The sequence below is a fragment of the Halyomorpha halys genome, unplaced genomic scaffold (genome assembly GCF_000696795.3).
Source record: "Halyomorpha halys isolate HHAL.00 unplaced genomic scaffold, Hhal_1.1 Scaffold949.1, whole genome shotgun sequence".
NCBI classification, from domain to species: Eukaryota; Metazoa; Arthropoda; class Insecta; order Hemiptera; family Pentatomidae; genus Halyomorpha; species Halyomorpha halys.
In genome coordinates, this window is record NW_027109590.1 from 183565 (window position 1) to 196440 (window position 12876).

Consider the following 12876-nt stretch of genomic DNA (forward strand, 5'->3'; position numbering starts at 1 on the left):
GGAGGAGACAGGCTGAGACCAGGGGGACTGGACCAGGCTAGCTAGCTTGCTGGAGGAGACATCCGGACGGATGCGGATGGATAAGCTGCAGCTGAGGCTGCTGGGTCAGTAAGCTGCTCATTCTAAATACTAGAATTCACTACAGACAAACTGTAAAAATATATGTTCTAATAAATTAAGTGGACACTCTCCCCAGTTAAAATGTAAAAGAAGAAGAAAATAGGCAGAGGGATAAAAAATAATAATAATTAGATTAAAAATATTAATAATAAATAAAGTTAATCTTTGAATACAACTACATAATGATGCCTTTTTATTTTATTTTTCCTTTTTGTATTGAACCCGCATTGGTTACTACTAATCACTATATTAAATGTATTATTTTTATTAAACTGTCTATAGTTTCTATAAAGAAATATTATGCATTTTCTGACAAAATAAATTCTGATTCGTGATCAGATGATTTGTGAATATTCTGAAATAGTGATAGTACGGGTATTAAATTAAGTACCCTCAATCAAATTCAAACGGATTAGGAGATACCCTGGAGTGGGATGAAGGCGAGATTGAAGAAGGTATTTGGAGGAGGACGTTGGGCCCCAGAAGAGGACATATTTATGATGATAAGGGAGACGAAGAAACCAAGACTGTCTAATGGGCAGTATGCCGCGGAACTCCTGGCACACTACAACAGAATCAGCGATAACCTCAGCGAAATGATGGAGACAATCCAGGTACAGGGTCGGATGCAATTCCTATCCAATATACTAAAGATTCAGTTGGCAAAGGAGCTGGCGAAGAAGGAAGGAATGCTGAGAGAGTGCTCCTTCGCGTACGACCTAATTGACGCCAGCGCCAGAGAGGAAGAGTCCCATATGGAAATAGAAGAAAGTGGATTGACGAGAGTCGCTTACAATTGACCGTAGATTAATCAAGTTCCATGGAGAAGAAATGAATACCGTTATAGTGAAAAGGAAAGAGTAGCAATCACCGAAAGGAGGCAGATAAAACCAAGAAGCAGCGGGCACCGTATGGACAGGAAATGTCATGACTGCGGAAAAGTTGGACACTTGGTGGACACTGTCAACGCACAAGGTGTTTTGAATGTGGAAATGAGGGGCACATAGCCAATCAGTGCCCATACATATACCGAAGAAGAGATGTGAGCCGGGATGAACCAACGCCCAACGGATACGGAGAAGCAATAGTAGGTGGAGTTGATCATCTGGTGAATCGACGTAAACATCGGGAACGTCGGAGACTGAAGAAGAAGCTAAAGAACCACGGAACCGAGTTAGTCAAGGAGATAGAGTGGAAACGGGAGGATGGAAACAAAGAAACGAAGGTGGATGGAGGCGAGGAACTGGAGAGAGGAAGACGAGAGACATCTGAAGGGGATGTCGGCAGAGAGGTGATCGCACACTGCTGAATTATAACGTGAGGGAAAAGAACGGCGGTCTGCCTATAATAGAGATAGCAGGAGTGAGTTGCCTGGTGGACACTGGCAGTTCCAGTGGGTGAAGTTGAGGGGGAGGTGGAGATAGTAGGGAAAACTTGCAGGTACATATAGTACGTATATAGAATATACATAGTTCGTTGACCAATTTTTTTTATAAAACTTGGACACGATGTACGACAGTGTGATAGCCTAACTTTGTTTTAAAAAATATTACTAATATTCTTTTATGAATGCTAGGCTTTTCGTCCCATATATTATAAAACACTAGATAGCTTCGGTAGTTGGCTATGGCTCACAGCAGAGGGTCTGTGGTGGCGAATTAACTAAATATTATTTAGCTAAGTGATTTCATATGTAATGTTGCCAAATTATTAAAAAATACTAAATTAGTTATCATTTATGTCAATAAATAAAAAGGTATTTTGGACTTATTTCATCAAGAATTTAGACTCAGTAAGAAACAAGAGGCAACCCAAATCGTCAATTTCTTGATCTTGTATAAATTCAATTCAATAAATACATTCTAAGACCGTTGCAAGGTACAGTTGGTTTCAAATTAGATTTTACTGAAGGCTATGTACTCAGGAAGATTATTATGAAGCTTTTTATGAAAACTTACAATTTCTCTTTGCAGCAAAAGATGTTACAGCAATCCCACTATATATGGTAACAACGTCCATTGGGACATACCTTTCCAAATAATGTATGTGGTAGGGCATCAAAAACAACATTAACAACATATTTATTCTCAATACTAATAATTTATGAACAATCTTAGACAACAGAAACATTTTTTTTTTAATTCTTAATTTAATTGATTCTAACTATAATTTAAGAAAACGAATCAAGATATCAAATATGACAAGCCCTACTCCAATTATCAATTCACGACGAAGAGATTATATCGGATATGTCTAAATCACCTTCTATTTTTAATATAGATAAGATTTTTTATATAATACACCTATACAAGATAAAGTTTTGTAAGATTAACCACACACAGAAATATACAATATTTAATTAAAGTGGCCATAAATGCAATGAAACAAAAATATAAATCATGGCCAAGAGATAATTACAATCTCTAGAAGTCTCAGAGGTTGTTGATGGTACGAAGAATGAACTAAAATGAAACACTAATCGACACGAGGAAATAAAAATTACCAATTACAGTGCTGGTATTAAAAGTATGTTTTAGTGAGGTGTGAGAACGAATTTAAATTCTCTCTGAAGAATTTTTCGAACTTAACCGACGATAGAACCATTGAGATTTGTTATAAATAGTGCTCAATAGAAGAAATACAGTTTCATCCTGCCAAAGATATAGTTATTGAGAAGAATGTGAATTATTATTTCCTAATTGATAGGCTGGTTTTATCAGTAACAGTTGTCTTGATACTGACTACGCAAAGGAAGTCAATTGGGATCATCGATTTCAATAAAATTATTTTAGTGATATTAGGTCGAAAGGTATAGGTACTTATCGGAGGATTCTTACTAATGCGACATCGGAATCTATCGAAAAAATATATTACGTATTTTTAAACGTTTTGCATCTTATCGAATACGGCCTTTTCTTTGCATGTCTTTAATGGTTATTATGTGCCAATCGATTTGTTTTATTATGTACCAATATATTTTATGTTTTATGCCTTTATAAGGAAGACAAATTTCTTTAAATTTTTTCAAAATTAATTTTTCAAAAAATTTATTCGCAGGAGCGATCCAGAGCTTCATGTGATCCAGTGCAATTTATGTATCTTACCGGTAAATTACATCGCGTATTTTCACAATGTCTACTTTGACTGCATTGTACACACACTGACTCCTTCTTACATTGTGCCGTGGGGTGATTAAAAACAAGGCAATCAAAACATCTTAATGGGTTTGGATAGTAGAGCTGTACTCTAATAATTTCATACCCAATTTGTAAGGTTGTGGGGTAGGAAAAGTTATTAAATAATTGTGACATATTGGAAGATTGCTGATTGACCGTGTGTATCAATGAATGGAATATGGTCCGGGTGCGGTCAAATAAAACTCAAATAGTAATAAATATTTTAATTGAGCCAACGTTTCGCCTCACGTAGCAAGGCTTCGTCAGGGCTAAAAAAGATACAAACACTTGTAATCCAAAAAAATGTGGAAAATAACATGGGTACACAATAAAACGTAACATTCAATAAGAAAAATTAAAGGTTATAAACAATAAATGAAAACGATAATAGTAACAGAAAGCTAAGAGATAAGAATTAATGTTAAAATAATGGGATACAATATGTTTAAGTGATTAAGAAAGACAATATACCAAATGAGTGGGGATACAGAGATATGTAAATATATAATAGAAAATTAATAATAAAGTAATTAATATAAGTACATTTAAGTAGGTAACACATGAATATAAATTAAAAAGTTAGACACATGAATATAAATGAAAAAGGAAGGATAGTAAATATAAAAATAATTAAATATGGGGTAAGAATTTAGAGAAACAAGAATAAAAGATATGGCAAGAAAGTGGGCTACTGAAATGCAGAACAAAGAAAAGAGGAGTATTAGGTTCAAAATGTTTCGATATGTAAGGGAGATGCAGTCTTTGTCAACTTTATGACTGACGGAATTCTCCGATAAATTTATATAAATGGACTCCGAGATAAGACGTTTTTTATGGTTGGAGACAGTGGCAAGAATGGAAGGATTGTCAAAATTAAAAGTATGATTCAGGTTTAAGGCGTTTTGAAATATTTTAGAGGCAAGCGGATTACAGGAGTAGACGGAAGTTTTTCTGGGAAATGCGGTTCTTAAGTTGGTTTTTAGTTTCACCGATATAGAAGCAATTGCAGCATGGGATTGAACAAGGTATCCGATAAACTACATTGGAACGGTGTAAGAAAGGAATAGGGTCTTTCAATCTTAAAATCCACTATTCCCACTCTACGTCTTGGCTTGAAGTCCCACAACAAAATTTCCTATCTATATTCCAAATTGAAAGACTCTATTCCTTTCTTACATCATTCCAATGTAGTTTACCGGATACCTAGTTCAACCCCATGTTGCAATTCCTTCTATATCGGTGATACTAAAAACCAACTTAATAGTAAAGCTAGTTTAATGGAATATAAAGAAGTTTATAACCTTTATCTTCGTAGGAATAGTAGTTTTCATGATATTTGATAAAATAAATTGATTTATAGTTGTTCGGACAATAAATTTGATTTATGAAAAACTTTATTTTAGAAACCATTGGACGTACCGATGTCTGCCAGCGCTCAAATTAAAGCTAGTTAAATGTACTACAAAATAGTTTACTACGTTTTTCTTTGTAGTAGCAGTAGTTTTTATGATTTTTGACAAAATAAACTCACAAAATGTTAATTTCTAGTTGTTCGTATAAAATGATGGATTTTTGAAAAATATATCACCAGATCCATAAGATGCACATATGTATGTCAACTCTTAATATAAGCGAAATTTAACATAACTATAAAGTAATTTATGACACTTATCTTCGTAGGGGTAGTAGTTTTTATATTCACATATAAATATAAATTTGGCAAATGAAAATTTGTCCGAACAACTATAAATCAATTTATTTTAGCAAATTTCATGTAAACTATTACTCCTGCGAAGATAAACATCATAAACTACTTTATAACTCATTATACTAGATTTGATTTGAGTGCTAATAGACATCTGTACGTCAAATGGTTTTTGAGATATAAATTTTTCAAAATAAATTCACTAACTACTGATCTTTTAGTACGTCCCATACAACATTTTTATGAAATGTTGCTTTTTAAAAAGCTATATCTCGAAAACTATTCAACGTAAATAACTCTATTAGGGCTCATATTTTATCAAATTTACTATTCTTTAAATGACGTTCTGTTAGGTTTTAATATTGAATATCTTTAATTACCGGAGTTAATTCTTTTTTTTATTTCCTCTATTTCCATATATTGAAAATCATAATATTGGATAAGACCCTTACTATGGTTCAGAGTATTATGCGGTGTTATTTGAACTGGGAATTGTCCACCAAAGTCTGTGTAAGATAGTAGTTTTTCTTACTCTTGACTGTTGAGATTGTTTGTATTAATAAAGAGCCATCTCTCAATTTTTTCACTGTTTTAACATTTCCCACCAAGTTGGTTATGACTTTGTGAATAAAAAATAGAGATATTTTTTTAAAGTCCCCATGGTCTGTTCTTTTTGTTATTAAATACGTTGGCATATTTTCTGCTCTTTTGGAACTAATTTTGTCAGGGGGATGTTTAATTCTTCCACGGATTTTAGTCCCTGGGTTAGACAGATCGTGGAGGTTCGGATGATCCCCCATGTGTTTCTTATGTTGTAAAATAAGAATATTAATAAAAATTAAAAATAATAGTTGAAAGTAATGTTACGTAAGCACTAGCGTTAACTAAATATGTATATATACTAATTTAGATTAATTAAATGGTTATTCTAGTTATTAATAGTAATACATGCATCAAGTATATAAATAAAATAGAAATTATAAAAGTAAATAGATAAGAAGGCTTAGCTGTTGATGACAGTCCTTCTGAGCCGAATGTTGCAAACGATAGGTCTATTGTTTCTCGTCAAAGGGAGACTGCGATCCTCACTGTACAAAGACTAAGAAAGAACTGCTTTTAAGAGGGAGCCTTAGGATGAAATATGAAGATATCTTTTTTAAAGAAGGAGACATGCTCGGGGCAAGCGGGAAGACAGTCCATGAGATCATCCTAAACGAAGATAAGATTACATATCTGAAAGAGAGGAGATACCCACAGGCGCTACATCATCACATCCAGGAAGAGCTTTGAAGTTTAAAACATCTGGGAACAATTATTGATAGTACATCCCCATACAATAGTCCATTGTGGACTAAAAAGCAAAACGCGCCAGGTGAAACTACTGAACAGTACACAGTGGTAACAGACTATAGGAAGCTGAACGAGAATACCATAGACGAAACATATACGATTCCCAGATTTTGGATATTTTGGACAGACTGAGCGTGGCGACGGTATTCAGCACATTGGACTTGAAGGCCGGATACCATAAAGTCAAAATGCACCCTAAGGATCAACATAAGACGGCATTTATTCGAGAGGGGACACTATGAATTTACAAGGATACCATTTGGTCTCAAAAATGCTCCCATAACCTTTCAGCACCTGATGGACGAATTTTTGAGGGGAATTGACGAATCTGTATGTCAGATTTATATGAACTATCTCCTAGTGTTCAGTAAAAACGAGGAAGAACAAGTGCAACATTTACACAGTGTATTTAGGAGAATTAGGAAATTTGGGCTCAAACTATCGGGAGAGAAATCATTGTTGGGGAAAGAACAAATACATTTTTTGGGACACACGATTTCGAGGGAGGGAGTTAAACTCGACGCCGATAAAGTAGCAGCTGTAAGGAAGATGGCGGTGCCTAGGGATGCGAAAGGAGTTCGGAGATTGATGGGAACTATGAATTCTTACAGGATATTTGCACCAGAAATGGCGGAATACCTCGTTCCACTCAACAACTTACTCAACAAAAGCAGAAAGGTGATCATGACCCAGATGGTGGAAGATAATATCAGGCAATGCATGGAGAATGCACATGGAGAAGGCACGTGGAACAATGGAAAAGGGAAAAACCAGGAGGGTGGTGCGGGAGAATTCAAATGTTACAGACAGGATGGGAGCGATCAAAATCGGGACGATCGTATACAGAAAGTTGGGGTCCAACAGGGGTAAAGAGATACAGTGATCCGAGGGTCCATTCAGGGTGGTAATTATAAGGGAACAACTAGATTAAATTTAATTTAGTTATTTATTCTATTTATTGTTTTAAGATTGTTATTGATTTTTATAAATATTGTATTTCTCATTCTATGTTATTGATTTTTGTAAATATTTTCTTTTTCATTCTAACTTGTTCATTTATTGTATATATATTTTTTAAAATTCAATTCTTAGGTTTAAATTATGTATTTAGTGCTTATTTAAAAAGCTTGTAAGTTTTTACAATAATATGTATATAGTAATTTTTTTTATTATAAATGGTTTTTCATTATTGCTTTAGTTTTCTATGTTATATAGTATTAGTTTACGAGGATTGCTCGGAAACTGGTGGGGGGAGTTATGGTCTGAGTCAGCTGTTACTTAGATGTCAACTGACTGAGATTAGCTGATTGTATGTATATAAAGAGATGTACTGATCCCAATAAAGGCAGTATTTTACATTCAAGCGAGTCAGATCTTATTTCTTCTCCTCTTTTTTTACACACACACACACTCACACCCGTGTGGAGTAGCTATTCTCCCATCGGGCGCCTCCCCAGGTAGCAGATAGGGAGATTCTCACCAGATATGGCGGGAACCGGGGACCGAAACTGGATTCAAATCCAGACGTGACGGTTCCTAGAATAGGCGGCGTACTGGTTAGCGTCTGTTCCTCAGATTAGAGGCGGCTGTTTCAAAATCTGGCAGGAGGTATAAAATGCGAAAATACTATAGGAAAGTATGAAGAAAGGGCTAACTGTGCACCGGCGACGATAGGGAATGCGAAAGCGTGTTCCCCGACTTCGTCATCATACCACCGCAATGGTGGGAGACTTGGCCATTGTAGTATCTAATACCACAAGACTTACCACAACAGAGGTGATGCAGAATCTTGGGAGCAAGATTAAACAGCTTCTCTCCTTCATCCGCACCTAGAGAAATGTGCATGGCAAGATAAGGAGTTTTGCATGCGAAATACAACTGTATTTTGAAAAGTTAGAAACAGCTGCACTCCCTATCGAAACTGCAGACGGCCATACCCAAACGAGGGAGGTAAGTCCACCTAGGAAGAATGCTGTTAAATCAGAAGGAACAGTAACCACACCTTCTTTAACAGGCGATAAAAGGAAGAACACTGCACAACCCAATTCACTAGTGGTGCATCATTATGCAAATTACCCTCAGAGATCTAATGCAGTTCAGCGTGGAGAACAGCAGGAGGAGTTATGGCAAGAAGTGTGAAAGAGATCGAGAAAGAAACCTCGCCCTAAGCCTTCTGCAGTCATAGTTAAAATACCGGAGAGCCAGTCCTACTCAGATATCTTGCGAAAGGTGAGAGAAGATCCGGCGATGGTGGGAATGGCTTCATCAATCACAAAGGTTCCGAAAATTAATAAAGGCGACCTTTTACTCCAATTGGACAGGAAGCAAGAGCAATCTCTTGCTTCACTAAAAAGCTCAATGGTGGGTGTGCTTGGCGAAGGGGCAGAAGTGCGGACTTGGACGGAGGAGTTCTTTTTCGAGCTGTAAGACTTGGATTATCTCACCACCAAAGAGGAGGTTGCGGAGGCCTTAAAACCTCTCCTCGGTGAAGAGTCAATGCCCATCACGGCGGTAAAGTCCATCCGGAAAGCCTATGGCGGTACGCAGACAGCGGTCATTTCACTTCCGGTTCTCCAGGCTAGGAAGATTATGGCTCAGGGAAAGGTCCGAGTAGGACAGGTGGTTAGCCGTATACGGGAAAGACTCAAGAGTTCCAAAGTGTTTCCGTTGCTGGTAATATGGACTCATAGCTCAGAATTGTGTCGAACCTCCTTATGTCGAAACTGTGGTAAAGCAGGTCACAAAGCTAGTGATTGTGACTAGAAACTTCAGTGCGCATTATGTTCGGGAAATGGAGTTGCCGACCACCCCAGCGGAAGTAGTAAGTGTCCAGCTTTCCGTACAGCATTGAGAACAATGATGCAAGTCCAACAACATCGCAGATGAGAATACTTCAACTGAATTTGAACCATTGTGAAGCTGCACAAGATCTCAAGAACAGTACGGGAACAGCACATCGACGTCGCTATACTCTGCGAACAATATCAAAATCTAGATAGGAACTCGTTGGTATCTGATGCCAGTGTTAAAGCTACTATTTGGGCCTGTAATTCCCAAGCTATCCAGGAAGTGAATACTACATCGCACTCCGGCTTAGTACGGGCGAAGATCAAAGACGTGTACATCTTTAGCTGCTACGCCTATCCTAGCATCACAATAGAAGACTCAATGTACTGGTGGACGGATACTATTAACGAATTTCGCCGGTATTGCAACCAAGCAAGAAGACGTTACCAGCGAGCGAGACGTCTACCGGAGTTTTCAGTGCTTTAAGAGTTCAAGAGAGCTAGAAGGAATCTTCGAAAAGCCATTAAAGAAAGCAAACGACGTTGCTGGGGGAGAACTCTGTGATGAGTTGGATGCAGACCCATGGGGTAGACCCTAAAAAATAGCGCTTAAGAAACTTTATAAAGGCACGATACAGCTACCAACGAGACCGAATGTTGTAGATAGTATAATCAGATCACTATTCCCTGAACAGGCGAATAGTATTGAATGTATTATATATATATATATATATAACGGAATTTCCACAAATTACGCAGGAAGATTCTTTTTAGATTAGATTTTTATTCAGGGCGATCAACATCTAGGTTATTACTCCCTTTTTACTTCATCTATCTTCTTGACTTATAGTTGAATGTAGACTATTTCCTTTTTACACTGGTCGGTATTGGTGGATTATATTTTAGTATAAAGTTGTGTTTCTTTGAGAAATTTTATTATTTTGTCTATGGATTCTTCCGAGTCTTTAAGGGCCAATTCTCTTGTTCGTGGAATTTTATTATTTTCGAAGGCTTGACGAAATGATGGGCATTCTTCAATTATATGCTTTATTGATAATGGGGAATGTGTGAATGCATGTGAATGCGTGTCTACTACGCAGGAAGAGATAGAGAACATCGCTTTGGACCTAAAACAAGGCAAGGCACCAGGATTAGACGGAATTCCTAATATAGCTCTGAAGGTGGCTCTCTTTAATTCGTGCATTCGTCAAGGCTCAATTCCGAAACCTTGGAAGAGACAGTGTCTCGTACTTATTCCAAAGAGTAAGGGAAGACTGGAAGACCCGTCAACCTATCGTCCAATTTGCTTATTGGATACTATGGGTAAGGCATTCGAGAAAATCCTTTCCCCCAGGCTACAAGAGTTCACGGCCCTCCGTGACTCCCTAGTTAATGGCCTCTCGCGGGCTTAATACGGATTTCGTAAAGAGCGATCCACAATAGATGCTGTTGGATTGGTAGTCGAGATGGCCCGCACAGCAATTGCAGGAGCTTGGTGGAGGAGAGGTGCTAAGTGTTATACAGCATTCATCACTCTAGACGTTAAGAATGCTCTTAACACCGCAAGATGGACCATTATAGATGCCCTACGGACGACTATGGCGGTGCCAGCCTATCTTTATGACAGTTCTCACAGACTACTTTAAAGATAGAGTTCTGTTTTATTTTTCAGACATTGTCCAAAGGAGATATAAGGTGACTGGTGGTGTCCCACAGGGCTCGGTATTATTACCTCTTATCAGTACTCTCTAACGCCATGTACGACGCAATCTTTAAATTGACAATGCCGGAGGGAGCCACAGTTGTTGGATTCGCAGATGACGTTGCAGTTGTAGTGGCGGCGAAGTACTTGGAAGAAGTTACCCTCATCGCAAACCAGTCTGTGGCTACGGTCCGAGGTTGGCTGTCTTCGGTAGGCATACAACTTGCAGATCACAAGACCGAGGTTCTCCTAGTAACTAGCAGGAAGCAGACTGAGTCTATCACTGTCACGGTTGGTAGACACGAAATTCGTTTCCAGTCTTGCTTAAATTTCTTAGGTGTTATGATCGATACACGTCTCCGCTTTAATGTTCACGCGGGGTATATGAGCGCCAAATCTGCAAAAGTAGCATTATTTTTGTCACGCCTTATGCCAAACGTCGGAGGTCCCAAAGAAGGTAGCCGAAGGCTTCTGGCTACTGTTGTCCCCTCTATTATGCTATATCCAGCCCCGATTTGGAAAGAAGCGATGGTTACCAAATCATACAGGAGATGGATGGTTTCAGTTGATCGCTGAGTTTGTTTAAGAACAGTTAGCGCTTTTCGAACTGTTTCCTACGAAGCGGTTTGCGTGATAGCCCGATTGCCACCTGTGGAACTCCTTGTTGAAGAAAGAAGCAGGCACTATGGACAACGCTCGCACTCTTCCAGAGAAGAAGAGCGAAAAATAACCATCAACCAGTGGCAGTAGCGTTGGGAGGCTGCAGATTCCGGGAGGTGGACTCACAGGTTAATACCTGATGTGGGCAAGTGGTATGGTCACCAGCATGGTGAGGTGGATTTTTACATAAACCAAATGTTGACCGGACATGGATGCTTTAGAGCCTACCAGTACCGCTTCAAACTGGACAACATCGCAAAAGGGTCTGCATGTCAGACTGTCGAGGAAACCGCGGAGAACGTGTTTTCACTTGCATTCGCTTTGCAGCAGAAAGAAGTGTATTGGAGAGAGTGTGTGGAGGACACGTCACACCAGAGAACGTGATGCTTCTATCAGACCAGCATTGGAACGCAGTGAACAGACTCACCACAGTAGTCCTCAAGAGTTTGAGAGAGGAAAAGAGGGCTAGAAGACGTAACTTGCATGGAAACGTGAAAACCAATGCGAAGAAAGCGAGGCGGCACTCAGCCATTTCCCTCTATGAAGGGCCCGTGAAAAGCCATAATGCCATGAAAGGCCATAATGCCTAGCGGCGGTCCCGTGGGAATGAACAGGTGTAGGGCGGTGGTTTCAGTGTGTAAAAATCCCACACACGGATAGGTACGGGTCTTTTGAAGATTTCCACCGACCCTAGTAATAAAACACACACACACACACACATATATATATATTGGAAATCGGAGGAGGAGGGAGAGAGACAAGCCAAGTCATTATTGAACAGTCATAAAATCTGGTATCAGTGATATTCTACTACAATTCATCAGTTGAATTGAAACATTCAAACTATCTCGATTATCTCAAGCAATCCCTTCATCAAACATCAATTGCTTTATCACGGTGCTAGGTTACGATCAATTTTTTAAATCTTTCTTATGACCTTAAGTTTTTAATTAAGCAATCATAAAGAAAATAAAAATGGAGTTCTCTGTTACAAAACCTATCTGCACATACGAAAAGTCAAGAGAAAATCTATTAGTATATAAGAATATACATAAAAAGTATATGCATTGCGTTTCCCATATATTTTGTAACAATATTGCATTAAAAAAAAATAAGCGCCGGACGGATTATCTCTTCTAAAATAAGAGTTTGCTTACGTTGTTGTTGAAAAACTATTTTTTTAAATTCTGTCGTAATGAAATTAGACCATTTATAACCTATTATAAATTTATTTTGTACTAGGATTCTCTCGCAATGCGAATTGTAAAGCGATACAAGGGCCCCAACTGTGGCAAGAAGGGTCAAGAAGTTTTTTAGTTTCTCTCTGTTAATTTCGAAATTTAACAATTTCCATCAGAACGTTCTTTTAAAAAAAAT

General features: G+C 38.0%; 1 long non-coding RNA gene across 1 annotated transcript in view; it reads left to right on the forward strand.

Moving 5' to 3' along the window:
• The window catches only part of LOC112210279 (uncharacterized), a 38113-nt gene that overhangs the window by 9761 nt on the left and 15476 nt on the right, over window positions 1-12876 (forward strand). The gene's annotated exons all lie outside the window — the stretch shown is intronic.